The sequence below is a fragment of the Podarcis tiliguerta genome, assembly GCF_965153285.1.
Source record: "Podarcis tiliguerta genome assembly, chromosome: 6".
In the NCBI taxonomy this organism is placed as follows: Eukaryota; Metazoa; Chordata; class Lepidosauria; order Squamata; family Lacertidae; genus Podarcis; species Podarcis tiliguerta.
In genome coordinates this window covers 19,422,460-19,434,722 of record NC_139539.1, presented here as the reverse complement: position 1 = coordinate 19,434,722, position 12,263 = coordinate 19,422,460, and the positions used below count along the sequence as shown (strand labels likewise).

The 12,263-nt window shown below is 44.9% G+C and overlaps 1 protein-coding gene and 1 long non-coding RNA gene across 4 annotated transcripts in view; one reads left to right on the top strand and one right to left on the bottom strand.

Annotated features, from left to right (window-relative positions):
- Positions 1–12,263, bottom strand: part of LOC310680364 (opsin-5-like) — a 72,345-nt gene that overhangs the window by 42,426 nt on the left and 17,656 nt on the right. Inside the window, exon 1 of one of the 3 annotated variants that reach the window (XM_083447008.1) lies at positions 7,079–7,330. The exons of 1 other annotated variant lie outside the window; for it this stretch is intronic. The gene's annotated coding sequence lies outside the window, so the exon portion shown is untranslated. Of the gene's footprint in view, positions 1–7,078; positions 7,331–12,263 lie in introns of those variants that run through there. One more of the 3 variants, XM_083447009.1, reaches the window with a different exon arrangement.
- Positions 8,745–12,263, top strand: part of LOC310680449 — a 421,426-nt gene continuing 417,907 nt past the window's right edge. Inside the window, exon 1 of the long non-coding RNA XR_014512771.1 lies at positions 8,745–8,804. This is a non-coding gene — a long non-coding RNA (uncharacterized lncRNA). The remainder of the gene's footprint in view (positions 8,805–12,263) is intronic.

The following is a 12,263-nucleotide window of genomic DNA, read 5'->3' as shown; positions in this document are numbered from 1 at the left end:
CCCTAATTTTAGGCAAAAAAGGCACTGGGGGAATCTTCAGGCCAGGGAACTGAGTGTCAGGTTGGGATTAAACCTGACAAATTCCTGATTCCCAGGGCTGCATTTAGCTCTCTAGGCCATGCTACTAATTATACACTTTGATGGAACTTGTAATAGATGCTAGACTACCTAGAGAATTTCCTGAAGTGTTTCTTTTCATGAAGTGCTGATGACATTGGCTCTCACAAATGGAGCAACCACAAATTGTTATCTTGATTTTCTCTCTTCTTTTTTACAGCCATGCTCACATCCAACACTCTAGTCAGACAGATGGAGCTAATTACTTCAAGTGGCAAGTAAATTGGCTTAGAGAGTAAGTGTATTTTAACGTGCTAATTGGTGCTAAACTGCCAATACACCCTGCCAATAGATTTTAAGTTCCCTGTGAAACTGGACCCCATACACTCTTGAACTGATTAGCCTGACCAGCTACTTGGCTGTGAATGACACATTGGCCTGACTTTCGCCTCTGAAGCAAGGAGTATTTATAGTTTTGTTGCCTTAGCTGTCCTTCAAGCCATCTTGAGAGCCAACTGGAGCCTGTTGGGAGACTCTGTGTCTGGGGATAGAAAAGGAGTCTATAATCTGAAGAATGCTAATAATTTTTTTGGTAGATTTTGAACTAGGAAATTTGCCAATTTTGAACTCAAATCAGGTTTGCAAATTTAGGGCAAAATCCAACCATAAATCAATGTTCATGATTTCCTCTTGATTAACAGGAGAGAGTCTATGGTATATGCAAAAACATGAAGATAAATGATACCAAACTGGAAATGAAATTCCTACCATGTTGGATAAATCAGGATATCTCTTTATTTATTTGAACCATTTATATGGCTATAATGTTGACCCAATTAGGGTCTCCAAGCCAACGTCTACTATATTTTGGAAAGTTGTTTGTTCTTTATGCATTCGTACACTCCTAAGATAACATAAGATTTTTTTGCGGGATGGTTGGTTCCTGAGACCAAGAAGCAGGTTTCTGTGTTTGTTTGGATACAACTGGCTGTCATTTTGAATCAAGATGTCAGACTGTACCTTTAAAAACTGCACTGATTTTAAAACTCTGCAGATTTTTTTTGGTTTCTTAGACTTCCCAAGCAATGCTGACTATGAGGCTGCATAATGTAAAACAATAAGAAACGCCTGAATCAAGGAAGATTTAAAACAATGAATGGCAAGGTAGAATTATATAACTTTACCATCAACAGGTACCACGAGCATAAAATGGTTATAAGCCACTCAAGACTCTGGTAAGCACTGAGGTTTTGAGTTGGTATCAACCCCCCCCCCCCCCCAAACACACAGTCAGCTTCAAGTTTTCGGAGACCCAACACTCTTCATGCCCCCTGTTCTCTCCATCAGTAAGTCTACTTACAGTACATGTGAAAAGGATCTAGGGGTCTTAGTAGACCACAAGCTTAACATGAATCAACAGTGTGATGCAGCTGTTGGGAAATAATGCTCTTTAATTTATTCTGATAATGATTTTAATGGAATTTAATCATTTTGTTAACACTTCTAGCTGAGCTAAGTTTGATGTGCAGTAAAATATGGATTTTGTTTATGATGGATTTTTATGTATGCTGTCCATGCACACTTTATTTTGTAAATTATCTGTTTGTGGTATGACTGGAGGATGTGAGCTTTGCAGTGGTCTCTGTGCAATAAAAGCCTGTGACAGTGTATGAGAGATGGGTTGAACTCTCCGTATAAATGCTATATGTGTAGAGCTGCAGCAGTGCACCAACTGTTCCCATGTTATCTCAGTGGCATCCTGATATAGTACTTGTAACTCAGTTACAATAGGATGATGATGATGATGATGATGATAGAAACATAGAATTATAGAGTTGGAATGAACGCCTAGGGTCATCTCGTCCAACCCCCTGGAATGCAAGAATCCTTTGCCCAACACTGGGCTTGAACCCACAATCCTGAAATTAAGAGTCTCATGCTCTACCGACTGAGCTATATATGATGATGATTTTATTACATTAAACTTATATCCCACCCTTCCTCCCAAAGGAGCCAAGGGTGGCAAGCAGCAAGTATAAGACAATTAAAAAAAGAATTTAAAACATTAAAATCTGTATTCCCCAATACAGATGGGAAAGATATCAACTTAGAAGACTTGTTGGAAGAGGAAGGTCATCTGCAGGTACCAAGAAGACAACAGAGATGGCAGCTGTCTAATATTCAAAGAGAGGGCATTCCAACAGGCAGGTGTCTCAACACTAAAGGCCCCATTGCTACAATGTCAAGAATGGGTATATAAGGGTTGAGATGCTCTTTCGGGTATCCTGGCCCCAAGCCATGCAGGGCTTTATGCACCAAAACCAGCACCTTAAACTGAACTTAATTGGCAGCCAGTGCAATTCTTTCAACAGTGGGAAAGTGTGTTGGCAATATCTTGCCCCAGTGTGTCCTTGAGCTGTTGCATTTTGCACCAACTCTCAAGGCCAGCCCCACAGAGAGCTCATTGCACTAGTCCAGCCTGGAGGTTACCAGCACATTGTTGACAGTGGTCAGGCTATCCCAGTCTAGAAATGGTCACAGCTGCCTTGCCAGCTGAAGCTGGTAGAAGACACTCCTAGCTACTCTGGTCACTTCTTGAACCTCTAGTGACAAAGATGGATCCTAGAGTACCCCCTCCCCAACTACAAAACTGCTCTTTCAAGGGGAGCATGACCCCATCTAAAGCAGGGAACTGAACAATTATCTAGACTTGGAAATTACCCACCCACAGAGTGGGTTTGCAATGTTCGGGAGCCAAGCCGTTCGGGAACCAAGGTACCACTTTAGATGCTAAATAGCACTGGGGACAAGCTGATGCTTTGTGGCACCCCCATAGCACAATGACTAGGGGGCCAAAAGACAATCACCCCATCTCTGAAACTGACCCTGGAAATAGGATTTGAACCACTGCAAAACAGGGCCTCCAAGACTCATCCCACTAAATCGGCTCAGAAGGATCCCAGGGTATCAAAAGATCAACAGGGTTGCATTGTCGTTGTCCCCTCCTTCTCTGAAGGAGGAGGGACAGTAGAGGGGACCAAGGCTGACTCAGTCCTGTAACTTGGCCTGAACCCAAACTGAAAAGGTTTGAGATGATGATGATGGAACACAGGAAACTGTTTCCTGCTGACTGAGAGTGTTGATCCTACCTAGTTCAGCTTTCTCTCCACTGAAAGGCAGCAGCTCTCCAAAACTTCAGACCAGAGTCCTTCCCAGCCCTATGTGGAGACACCAAGGATTGAACCTGGAATCTTTGGTATTCAACGCATGTGCACAACCAATGAGATATGGCCCTTTGCTGAACATTCACTGCCAGTTTTTAGATTTGGGGCATTGTGCTAGTGGAGCTGGAAGTGAAAAGTGGACAGGCAGGATCGTCTCCACTGTATTTTCAGGTAACATGTTCACGAAAGAGCAAAGTAACCCAGCAAATCTTTATTAGCGATTTTTTTTTTTTTTTAAAGAAAGGGATCTCATGACACTGATTTGTTTTCTTGCTACATCATGACCTCTTGCTGCTCCAACCTTAAGCTGCATTGATTTTTCCAGAGGGCTTGCTGTCATTCAGTTTGGAAAATAGCATTGCCCCTTATGAGAAGCAAGGGAGGAGCTGCCTCTTTCGATTAACACACATTGTACAAAACAAATAAAAGCAAATAGAACACTGCCACGCAGATCCTGCCTTCAAAGGATAGATCAGCGGGACTCGCCATGTGCCCTTCAGATGAAGCTCCAGCTGCCAACGACCCTGACCATTGCCCATGCTGGCTGGGACTGTAAGGGAGTTGGAGTCAATGTCTGAAAGGTACAATGGCTTGCAGATACTTGACATCATCCATTCATCCAAGTCAGATTGGGAGCTACATTTCACAACAGAATGGAAACAGCCTAATACTTTGCTGGATCATATATTTTAAGCTAATCAACAAGGTTTCTCCCCGCACCTTACCTCCCCGTGCCTACCTTGCCCAACCAACCTCTTGAGGGAGTCTGTTCTGCTGTCAAAAAAGCTCTTACTGTCAGAAAGTTTCCCCCCGCATGTTTAGTTGGAATCTCCTTTCTTGTAACTTGAAGCCATTGATTCGGGTCCTACCCTCCAGAGCAGGAGAAAACAAGCTTGTTCCTTCTTCCATGTGACAGCCCTTCAGAGATTTGAAGATGGCTATCATATCTCCCCTCAGACTTCTCTTTTTCAGGCTAAACATACCCAAGTATCTCAGCTGTTCCTTGTAGGCTTGGCTTCCAGACCCTTGATAATCTTGGCTGCCCTCCTCTGCACACATTCCAGCTTGTCAATATCTTTCTTAACTTATAGCACCCAGAACTGGACACAGCATTCCAGGTGTGGTCTGACCAAAGCAGAATAAAGTAGGACTATGATTTCCCTTGATCTGGACACTATGCTTCTGTTGATGCAGCCTAGAATAGCATTTGTTGTTGTTTTTACTGCTGCATCACACTGTTGACTCATGTTCAGCTTGTGGTCCACCAAGACTCCTAGATCCTTTTCACGCGTACTACTGGCAAGCCAGGTGCCCCCATCTTATATTTGTGTAGCTGGTTCTTCCTTCCCAAGGGCAGAACCTTGCAAATTTGACCCTGTTCAAATTCATTATGTTAGTTTTGGCCCAGTTCTCCAATCTGTGCAGGTCATCTTGAATCCTGATTCAAGAACACCCCTCCCAGTTTAGTGCCATCTGCAAATTTTATGAGCCTAATCTCTCAGCCTAATCTACCTCACAGGGTTGTTTTGAGGAATAAAATTGGAAAGGGGAGATCTGTTTGTGCCACTTTGAGCTCCTGGGAGGAGAGGTGGGATATAAATGAAACAAACAAACAAATGCTAGCGTAGTGACTCTGGGTGCATAAAGTGTTCTCCTGGGCAGGTCAGTAGTAACAGTAACAGTAATAGTAATTTATTATTTGTACCCCGCCCATCTGGCTGAGTTTCCCCAGCCACTCTGGGAGGCTTCCAACAAAGATTAAAAATACATTAAAATGTCACACATTAAAAACTTCCCTGCACAGGGCTGCCTTCAGATGTCTTCTAAATGTCAGGTAGCTGTTTATCTCTTTGACATCTGGTGGGAGGGCTTTCCACAGGGCAGGTGCCACTACCGAGAAGGCCCTCTGCCTGGTTCCCTGTAGCTTAGCTTCTCGCAGTGAGGGAACCACCAGAAGGCCCTCAGCGCTGGACCTCAGTGTCTGGGCAGAATGATGGGGGTGGAGACGTTCCTTCAGGTATACTGGGCCAAGGCTGTTTAGGGCTTTAAAGGTCAACCCCAACACTTTGAATTGTGCTTGGAAATGTATTAAGAGCCAATGTAGGTCTTTCAAGACCGGTGTTATGTGGTCTCAGCGGCCGCCCCCAGTCACCAGTCTAGCTGCCGCATTCTGGAGTAGTTGTAGTTTCCAGGTCACCTTCAAAGGTAGCCCTACGTAGAGCGTATTGCAGTAGTCCAAGGGAGTAGACAGGGAGACAGAAAGGGAGTCAGACAGACAAACAAACATATGCACCACACAGAAACACATATCTATCTTTTATGACAATACTATTACAGGACATCAATGTCATGATACTATGGGTGACGCTATGTCATCCAGAACACCTGGGGTTTCATTCGCCATCTTCCAAAGTGATATATGCCGTCATCTGCCAGCAATACCTTTCTGTATAGGAGAAATGGGACAGTCTCTGTGCAAAAGAATTAACACAAGACTCTGTTGTTGTTTCACTTGAGAGTAAATCCAATTGAACGAAGCAGGATTTACAAACACACGCACAACTATGCATTACTCACACATGCGTAAGATGCATAATATGACTCATGGCTTGGTAAGGAATTGATATGCAGCGTCGGGGACCAAAAGAAATCTACTTTCCAGAGAAATTTCGATTCAGATCTCTGCCTAACCACCAAGTGCTCTCAGCAGCGGTGGGCATCTCATAATTTCTCAGCCCAGCTGACTTCATAGGCTCGCTGCAAGGATAAAGTGGGATAAGCTATGTCTGTTTCCTTGAAATCTTTGCAGGTCAGGAAGGGTACAAACACGATAAATAATGAAACACAAACAGCTGCAGTTCAGCATTCAAATCAACAGTTTGGCCTGTACATGTTCGGCATGCAACCACTTCCAGATACCTTCGCCTGCATCTGTCATTTCGGTGGCCAAGACTTGTAATTATCCTCAGCACTAATAAACTGGCATTATAAATGTGCAAAGAACAGAAAACCACAGGTCTCCCTCTGCATCCCACCCAGGAGGAACAATGGGATTAGCCACTACCCAAACAGCCATTTATTCCACTCAACGCCCTCCCCCCGCCTGCTTTTTCATGTAATAGGTACTTTACAGTTAATATACATGTAGCTAATATCCTCTTTTACTGCCCTGTTTTATGGCTGCTGTTTTGTTTGTTCAGCTGCAGTTATTTTGGCATTAGATTACTTGCTAGTGATAATCCATCCCATTGCATTATGCTTGAATATATCCGTTTTGGGACTGGTTGGTTTAACTGTATTGATTTCGAGAATGTTATTAATTTGCAAGGCTTCTCTGAAACTCATCCCTCTGATCTCTGCCCCCTGACCCCCACCACTTTGTCTTAATTGCCTGGAATGCAGTGGAAGATAGTTATGCCACAAAGGGGGTATTCCCTTCCTCTCAAATCTTTTCCTAAATGTGTGGGATTTTGTGTGCATGCCTGTAGCCATACTTTCATTATTTAGAAGCCAGTATACCCTCTGCCCACTCAGTGACATTTGGTAGTAATGGAGGAAAATTCCTGGCCTTCCTTCAGCAATTGTAAACACGGCATAATTAATTTTTATATAATAAGCTGACAGCCTTTGAAAGAGAGCAGGAAAAAAAAAATCTCTTCGTGAGCTTTGCCCATGTGACAAACGTTGTTTGCACACAAAGAAAATGATCAAACCTCACATCAGACACATGAATTTGCATATATTGGTTTCTAGCATTTGCTAAGTAATCAAGGAGAGCTGCGTGCTTTCACACCTACACCAGGCAAAGTGCACTGCGGAATCCTCTGACTCACTCAGATGTCACCTCTGCAATCGAGCGCTTGTTTTCCATAAATGATGCCTGGGTCACGATCCATCAAAGCGTTAGGCAATGTTTGCTATTTGCCCTGATGAGCTGCATTTCTCTTTGTCAGGGTCCGCTCGAAATTTGAGGGGGCCCTCAGCAAAGTGTCCACTGGTGGGCCCCCAGCTGCAGACTTCCCTAGGGGCAGAAGTATGGGCAGATATCAGCCACCATTTCCCACAATGCTTCTGATGTGGTGGCACTCCAGGGCATTGTGGGAACTTTGGGCGGCTTGTGCACAGTGACGGTGGGTGGGGCCCAAGTGTTTAAGGTGCTGATCCCTGTGTGCCTATTATCTACCCAGCAGCGAGTACAACTCCAGGTCTGTAGTGGTTTCTGCTGCTTGACAGAGAATTTCCATAAAGACCAACTGAACGTTCTGAAAATACCTCTCGTTGACAAGTTATATAAGAGTTTCTTCCACTCCAGCATGGGTCCCACAAACCAATCATTTATGCCTTGGCCAAACAGCACATGCCTTTCTTTCCTCCGGTTCTCTTTCCTAAAACTTTCATCAAGGGCTGCACAGTCTTTCCATAATGAACAGCACTTCTCTCCTATTGTAAAAAACCAAAACAGCACTGAGCAGATAGCCCTCCTGTAGGAAGGCTGTCGTTGTTCCTGTCCATCTCTTGGAGACACCAGACAGGGTATTGCATGACTGCATGGGATCAGGGCCAGGCCTAAAATAAACAGTAATAATCCAGGGAGCTTGTTGCCATTTGGAAAGGCCCTAAAAACAGCTTTTAATCCATAATATATCGCTTCAATCATTGTTATGCATGGCAGCAAGTGAAAAGGGGGGGCGGGGTTGAGAGAGATGGGGAAACCTGGCATTCATTCTAATCAATGTCACTTTATTATTCGGCTTAAACATGTGGGGAAGTGGAAAATCTGATGTAAGCGTCATTTGCGGAAAACCTGGCAGCAGCAAACCCAAAGAAGGCTGTTCATGTCTCTTTAATGGTTGTGTTGGCAGCGAGGGCTACAGCAATTATTGCTGCTCTCATGAGTAAGACGCAGCTATTAAAAGCACCAATGCACCCTTCCAGACCAAATATTGGCAAGCCTGTTCCATTCAGATGCATGAGGTTTACAAAGACTCCGTGTCCTCTGTTGCAGCATTGGATATCTTACTCTAAACCATGGGAAACAAATTGTGGAAAATGATGCAGAGACAACACATTTCCACTCTTATAAAAGCCATGCACTCAGTTCCCCCACGTCAGTGGTTTTCAACCAGTGTGCCGTCGCACCCTGCCTTGAATGTTGGTGCCGTGGGAAACACTGGCCTCTGTCTCTCTTTCCCTCCCTCCTCTGATGTCCTCTTGTGTCTCTGCCTCCCAAAGGCTTGCACAGCTGTTTGTCTCAGCAGCCCTAGCTACAAGATCCCCAGGTGAAGGGTGCCTCTGGGGCTGGCCAGGGGGTGCTTCCCAGGCCCCTGTGGGGCAGCGTGAGGAGGCACCTCTCTTTGGGGAAGGGAAGGCAGCTTAGAGACATGGGCTGCCCAGAGGATTCCTAAGGAGAGGGGAGAGGAGGCTGAGGGAACACTCCACAAGGGAGGGTGTTCAAAAAAGCGTGAGAGGCTGCCAGCTCTGCAGGGAAGAGAGGGCATAACTGGGCTCCTGAGCCCCATAGGGGTGCCGCAGAAATAATGTAGTTGGTCAAGGGAGCAGTGGACTCACAAAGGTTGAAAACCTCTGCCCTAGGTACCGAATGTGGCTCACATATGGGTGCAGAAACTGGTAAGAGTTTGACTGACATTCTGGATTATAAAATAAATCATTGTTATTTGAAGTTTACTCATACATCTGGTGTATTTTTTTTTAATTGTGTAATTATTGTTTGCTTATTTGCTAGTTTTCCTTTGAGTACTTGCATTTTCAATGTAAAAACAAATAAATCCTGGTTTAATATATATAAAAAAAGAAATTGGACGGGCAGTTTGGATACGCACAATCCTCTCTTGAACTAAGAAACCCCCATATTAAGCTTGCCAGATTGCAAACCAGAGAAGGTGCAAGCAGGACTCGGCTTTCGTCCCTCTTGATAGGCATAAGAAGCAGGTGGGTAAGAGAACTGGTGAATAAATAAGGCTGTAGGTGCTGCTGATCCATAATATCCTGCAGCACTGCCATTTTTGGAAGGTAGCACAGGAACTCTGGGTAGCAGCCTGACCACCATATCCCCTGAGGTGCCTGAATTGGGTGCTTTGACTGTGTCAGTCATACCACAAAGCCAGAGCAACACATCTCTTGGCCCAGCCGATTCTTCCGTTTGTGTTTGTGTGTACCTTTGGACAGCACTTAAAGTGCTAGCAGCTAGGCAAATGATAAAGATGCAGGAGTCGAGGTTTTGCTTCTTTCTTGTGTGAACAAGCACGCCACCTCCGACATTCCCCACCAGCCCCTTTGCTGGTGACAGCAAAGCAAACAGTTTAATAGCCGCAGCTTGTTGAGCAACAGACTGGCCCATTTTTCTTCTCCGTTGCCCCCATTTGTCTCCCAAAGAAGCGGATGAAATTGTTCCTGGGCAACAGGTAGGAATGTTTCCATTGTACTTAACCCAGACTCCTGCCTCTGTTGTTTTTAAAAATGAAATTTCATTGTGACACAGACAAGCTATTGACTTTGAGACGTGAGCCAACTGCAAATGAGCCGCCTGCTTTCGCAACAAGTTTGCTTCACGAAGCAATTTGACTCTCTTTCCCCTTGCCCGGCGCTCCATTTTGATTGAAACTGGGCCGGTGCTTTTCCTTTTTGCAGTGTCCATTCCTTCCTGCCCCAAATCAGCCAGAATTGCTGGATGAATCTGTAGCCTCCCTCTTCCACGCACCCCAGATCAGCCTGAACCCCTTCATCCACCACTTATCTCTCTTGGGGCTCATCTTCTTGTCCCAATGCTTCCCCCCTGGAGAACCTGATCTTCACCACTGAATTGGAGGAAATGTCATTTAACAACAACCCTACAATTCGGGGTCACTATTGAGCCAACTGTGGGTGCAAGGGTGCCTTTGACATCTTCATCTGGTACCCACAAAGTGTCAGGAGTGTGAGCAGGAGCCAGGCTCTGAGACCAGTAGGACTTTGCAGGCCTGGGGGCTTTGTTCTGAAGAGGCAAGCCGTAGCCTCACAGATGAGGCCACTTGGTAACTCAAAGCACCTGGTGGCAAGAGCCAGGAAGGGATATAAGGTCAGCATTTCCCTTTGGCTCTTTGCCACAGCAATGTGTTCCCTGCCTTGCTGCTTTTGGCTCCTTGGCTCCTTGCTTCTTGATCCTTGGACCCTTGACTTCATGACTCCTTGCTTCCTGACCCTCAGACCCTTGGCTTCTTGACTCCCGGCTCTCTGACTCTTGGATTCTTGGCTTCCTGACTCTTGGCTTCTGGACTCCCATTCCTGCTCCCACCCTGCCATCTTGCCCTCGGTCCCGACGTCCCCAGCCAGGACTTCGACTGCTCATGAACCAGACCGTGACACAAAGGCTCTGAACTACCACCCCATTTGCTGCCCTCCTGGTCGCAAAGCGGTGAGGGTCATTATTTAAGCATGGATCCTGCCTGGAAAGAATGGAGGAGAAAGGTAAGTGTGGATAAGCCCACACAGGAACAGAGTGCTTTTTTTTTTTTGGTTAAAAAACATACTGGCAAGTCCATTTGTACCTCAAGCGATCCTGGAGCACACTTCTTGGATCACATAATGCCATGGGGGGAAACAACAGTCCAAAACAGCTTCTGTTCTGCTGGCATCAAGGCTGGGGACAGCTTCCAAGTAGAACTGTCACAGAGGAACAATTGCTAGGGCCTTTGCACAGATTTTTGGAGGCTGGGAGCTGAATTCAATATGATGTTAAATGCATCTTTGCGTTTGAAGTGTGAGTGATTAAGAATACAGATAGCCTCAATTGGGAGGCAGCTGAGAATTATAAGGATCACAGCATGCATGGACGGAGAATGTAAGCCTTTTGCCAAGTAACCCTGAAGCTCGTGTTTGCATCAGAAGGAAATCTTCCATTGGCACGTCCAAAGCAAATACCTGCTTCAAAAGGAGGGTTTTTCCTCAGAACCACAGCTGAGGAGAAAAGAGTTAAAGTTCCCTTCCTTGCCTGATGTGATGCCAATAATTATAAGCACCCGTCCCCTGGTAATTTTCTGGTGCTATTTGAATTGTTAAAATGCCTGCATGTTAAATGCAAAGCTGTGCAGTCTAGCTGTGTTGTTTACTTAAAGTACTGATAACCCACCTGTCCACTATGGGATAGCCAGCCTCATGTAACCAACATGCTTAATATAATTAATGCATGAAGGGGTTAATACCATAGAGTAAGCTGGCCTGCCAGGCTTAGCTATGTCCACTTCCCTTACTTTGGGAAGAAATGGGTAATCAAGTCTATTGTTTTTCCCAGTGTGAAGAGGCTTACAAGCCTCTCTTGAGTTCCTGTACCAATAATTTAGGAACTTTCACCAAAGCCAAATTTTACTCCCTATGTAACTTTTCTGACTGATGTAAGAAAATGCACATGAACCTGACCTCTCAAGAGTTTGCATCTAAATTTTTAACTTACCAAATGTGTGGTCTTTTCCTATGCTGGGGGAAGATGGAAGTTTTGGAACTTATAAGGGTGTATTTTCAAAGATCTAGAAGCGTATATTTCCACACTTTGCTGCATGTTTTGTGATTTTAAATCTCTGCTGGGATTCTCTCACCAAAGGGTACTTTCCCCAAACTTGGGTCTTGGCATCCAATATTTCTCCTTCCTTTATATCCCCCCCCCCCTTTACACCAACATCCACCTGTATTTCCAAGGCAACTTAAGAAGCAGTTTAAATCATACAAAGAACAAACTCCTAAATCAAGCAATCAAGGCATCAGCAGGAGCAGTTAGCAATCAGTGACATTCTTTATGCTTAAAACGCATTAAAAGTTAAAAAAACGAAACCTAAAAAGCCATAAACTGGGGTGTTCAAGGGCCAGACAAGAGTGGGGTGGAAGGCCACATTCAGTAATAGAGCTGAGGTTTCCCACCCCTATGTTAAACAGAACTGTATTGTCCAGTAGGGCCTCTGTGGTGTTGCACCCATATTTGAGAAATGCTTTCAT